This window comes from Panthera onca, chromosome D4, assembly GCF_046562875.1.
Source record: "Panthera onca isolate mPanOnc1 chromosome D4, mPanOnc1 haplotype 2, whole genome shotgun sequence".
NCBI lineage: Eukaryota > Metazoa > Chordata > Mammalia > Carnivora > Felidae > Panthera > Panthera onca.
Genome location: NC_138351.1, coordinates 93,286,066 through 93,289,963, shown reverse-complemented (window position 1 = coordinate 93,289,963; position 3,898 = coordinate 93,286,066). Strand labels below are relative to the sequence as shown.

The following is a 3,898-nucleotide window of genomic DNA, read 5'->3' as shown; positions in this document are numbered from 1 at the left end:
CCCACGCTGGGCTGGTGTCGGAAGGGGCTCAGTCGATCCTGTGGGGACCCTGAGGCCTGGGCCTGTTCCCACAGGATGGGGAACCAGAGTCCAGCCCGTCTTCAGCTCCAGGGCCTCTCCTACCTCGGGCCTGCACATCTGGACCCAAGGCCGTGCTCAGCACATGGGGAAGGGGGACACCGCCTCCAGGCAGGACGGGGCAAGTGCGGGGGGCGGGGGAAGGAGCCCAGACTCGGGTCCCCGTCTTGGGCCCAGGGGCTCTTCCTTGGTGCTCTACCCATCCTCTCTGAGAGACACGGCAATCGTCCCCTCCCTGCCCTCCTGCCCTTGGGTGACAAGGCTGTGCTGGGGGGGGGGGGGGTCCCAAGGATTCAGGAAGATGCATCCACCTCCTGATGCCTGGGGCCCACGAACGTGACTTTATGTGGAAAAGGGACTCTGCAGATGTAATCAAGGTGGGGACCTTGAAATGAGAGCCCCCGGGATCAGCGTGGCCCTAAATCCAGTGACAAGTGTCCTTATAGGACGGGAGAGACGCAGACACCGAGGAGAAGCCGCTTGGAGACAGAGACGGGGCAGAGGCTGGAGCGAGGCGGCCCCAGCCAGGGACGCCCGGGGGCCCCAGACACTCCCCCCACCCCCAGAGCCCCCACCCCCGGGCGGAGTGAGGCCCTGCCCGCCTTGGTCTGCCTTGTGGTCTCAGAGCTGGTGGAGAACACACTCGTGCTGCCCAAGGTGCCCCGGTGGCAGCGTGGCCTCTGGTCTCCGTCCTCCCGGCCCCCGCCCCCTTCCCTGCCTCCTTTGCTACGACCACTGACCTCGGGCTCTAAACCCCACATTGGCGTCTTGGCCGCGACCTCTCCCCACGGAGGCCCCTGTCCGAGCACCCGGCACCAAGCGGGCACCTCCCCTGTGCCCGGTGAGCATCCCTCTCGGTCTGGGGCACCCCCCCCCATCTCCTGCATGGGCTTCAACCGCCCCCTTCTTCAACCACTGGCAAATCCCACCAACTCAGACTTCAGAATGAAGCCACAAAGCACCCTTTTTTTTTTTTTTTTTTAACGTTTATTTATTTTTGAGACAGAGAGAGACAGAGCATGAACGGGGGAGGGTCACAGAGAGAAGGAGACACAGAATCTGAAACAGGCTCCAGGCTTGAGCTGTCAGCACAGAGCCCGACGCAGGGCTCGAACCCACGGACCGTGAGATCGTGACCTGAGCCGAAGTCGGACGCTTAACCGACTGAGCACCCAGGCGCCCCATAAAGCACCCTTTCTGTCCCCACCCACTGGATTATTTTGGGGGCCTCTAACTGGGCCCCCTCCCTGCCCTCACTGTGCTCTGTGGAGCGGCCAGAGCCCCCTCCCTCACTTCGCTCCAAACCTGCCTTACCACTTCGCACTGGCTGTTCCCTCTGACAAGAACACCCTTCCCTACGTCCCTTCCTGGCTGGCCGGTCCCCTCACCGCCTTTGCCTGCAGCTCGTCCCACGTTCCCATCATGCCTCCGGCTTCCTCGGGACTGCTCGCCCCCGCATTGGAAGTGCTGATCTTCTGTCTGTGGGTCTAGCCCCCGTCACGACACTTTCTACGCGTCCTTCTCTCCCTTGTGGCCGAGTCACACAGAGCGCAGGTGACAAGATCAGCAGGCTCTGTCCTCGAACGTATTTGCAGAGGGATGAACTCACGAAGGGGGGAGATGAAAACAGAGACACGGGATAAGCAAACCCCAGGCTGGAGGCCGACAACTCGGGCCGGTGGGGCTGGGGGTGCAGGGAGTCGGCAGCAAAGGGCCTGTGGAGCTTCAAGGCCTTCGACGACACCCAGTCTTCCAGAACAGCCGCACTGTTCAGGGGGCGCCCCAAGAAAGGATCCCGCAAACCAAGGGGACGCCCACAGAGGCCTCTGTGAGGGGTCTCGGGACAGCAGGCGGAGGGTGGCGGCCTCCCAGGTGCCGCACGCCCGGACGTCGCCTTTCCGCCGCGGTCGCTTTCCACGGCCACCCCGCCGGGCTCGGGGCCCTCTGCCAGCCCTGCCTCTGGGGCCGCCTGCCTCCGTCCTTCCGTGGTTCCACTAGGACATTCTCTGGAAAGCCAGAGTGTGCGCAGAACCCACCGCCACGCGGGCCACCACACCCAGTGCCCCACGGGGACCGTCATTTCCCAGGACGCGGGGGCTGCGTCTGTGCGAGACTGTTTCCGTGCTAAATAAAATCAAGCCTCTGCATGACCCGGCGAGTGTCCCCTGGTCAAAGTCAGCGAAGCACACGACCCAGCGAGGCTGTTTCCCGCCCGGCCCCAGAGATGCCGGGGTCACAAAGCCAGCCTGGGAATTTGGGGGAGAAACCGTCTCCAGTCCAGGGGCCCGTGTTGGCGAGAGCCTGTGCGCGAGGCCCCTCCGGGCTAGGAGCTCGGGGCAGGCGTCCAGCGACTGTCATGCCCGTGAAGGTGTTTTTATGCCCAAAAGTGCTTGCGGGAAAGTCAGGGGGAGGCGGAGGAAAGGAAAACAGAAGGACCCTAATCACAGGCGAAAGGGGACCATTTGCTACTTGAGGCCAACCCCCTCCTCGGGGCCCCGGGGAGGTTCTACACTGGGGGAGGCCAGCGGAGGGCCAGCGCCGGGGGCTTGGCTGGGAGGTGCTCCGTATGGCACAAAGCGGTCCTTCTGGGGCTCGTCTCCAACTAGACCTAATCACAGCCGCTGAGCGTGGCCGGCGGGGCCCCTGCCCCGACCCTGGGCGGTTGGTCTTGCCTGTTCCCAGCCCCACTGAGCCCCCAGGGTGGCTTTCCGTGACCGAGGAGTCTGGGGGGCAGGGAAGGTGTCTGCCCGGAGTGGCAGGGCACCCCCACTCCAGCCTCAGACCCGTCTTCGGAGGGGATGAGCTCGGGCCCAGGCTCCCCTGTCCCCACCTTCAGGAGGGGCCGGGCAGTGTCTGGGCCCACAGAGACAGCTTCCTGCTGGAGCCCCCGCTCCCTGGGCCAGCGGCCCCCCCTGCGCCTCCCTCACTCAGCCGGTAGATGTTTCCCCCACTGTGCACCAGACACAGAGACCAGGGAGAGAGAGAGGCAGGCAGTGAGGGCTTCCTGGGGGAGGAGTCGGACGGCGTGCTCGGGTCCAGTGCCCTGCAGGCCTGTGCGGACACAGTCCACCTGAGCCGTCTCCCCCGTGTTGGGGCGATGGGGTCGAGTCACTGTGCTTCCGGCCGACCTCCACCCCTCTCCACCGGGGTCCCTCCTGGTGACCCGTCCACCGAGGAGGCCAGAGGTGGGTCCTGACGTAGCAGGGGAGGGAGTCTGCGTCTCCCTGGGGCCCTCCAGCTCGCGACACAGATCGGGGGCGGCCGCTCCCGAGCCGGTCACAGACGCGGGACGGAATGAGGGGTCCTGACCTCCTGTCCCCTCCAGCTCACAGTCTGGCTGGCACCTCGCCTTGCCACCTGGCTCAGCCTCTGAGCTCCCGGGGACACTGCTGGGCTGGCCGCAGGCTGGGCACCGAGGACTCCAGAAGGTCACTTTTCCTGGCCCTGTTCTCAGGGTGTCCAGGGTCAGGGGCTGTGTCTGCAGAGGGATCTAGGCATGAATCAGGGGCGAGCAGCCCTGGGCCCGCTGGGCCCCCGTCACCCCCATCCTGGCCCAGCCTGTGTGTTTCTGTGCCCACTGTGCCCACCTGTGTCTGCCTGGGCCTTAGCCGATGGTCCCGCCGTGCCCTCCATGAGCCCACACAGACCCCTCACGGTGGGAGACCCCAGCAGCTCAGCCTGTCCTCACCCCCTTTCCGCGGCCCTTCCCTGCCGCCCCTGGCCTGGGGGGCTCCCGTCCAAGCCGGCCCGCTGGCTCCTGCCCCGACCGGTGGTGTCCCATCTCACCGCAGCCCGAGATAAGGGCCCGGCTCAAAGCTGC

At 65.6% G+C, this 3,898-nt stretch overlaps 1 long non-coding RNA gene across 1 annotated transcript; it reads left to right on the top strand.

Moving 5' to 3' along the window:
* Positions 1-248: 248 nt before the first annotated feature.
* Positions 249-2,228, top strand: LOC132663790 (uncharacterized). Its single transcript, XR_009603275.2, has 2 exons — positions 249-919; positions 1,482-2,228. It is a non-coding gene; the product is annotated as an uncharacterized LOC132663790 (long non-coding RNA).
* Positions 2,229-3,898: the final 1,670 nt, after the last annotated feature.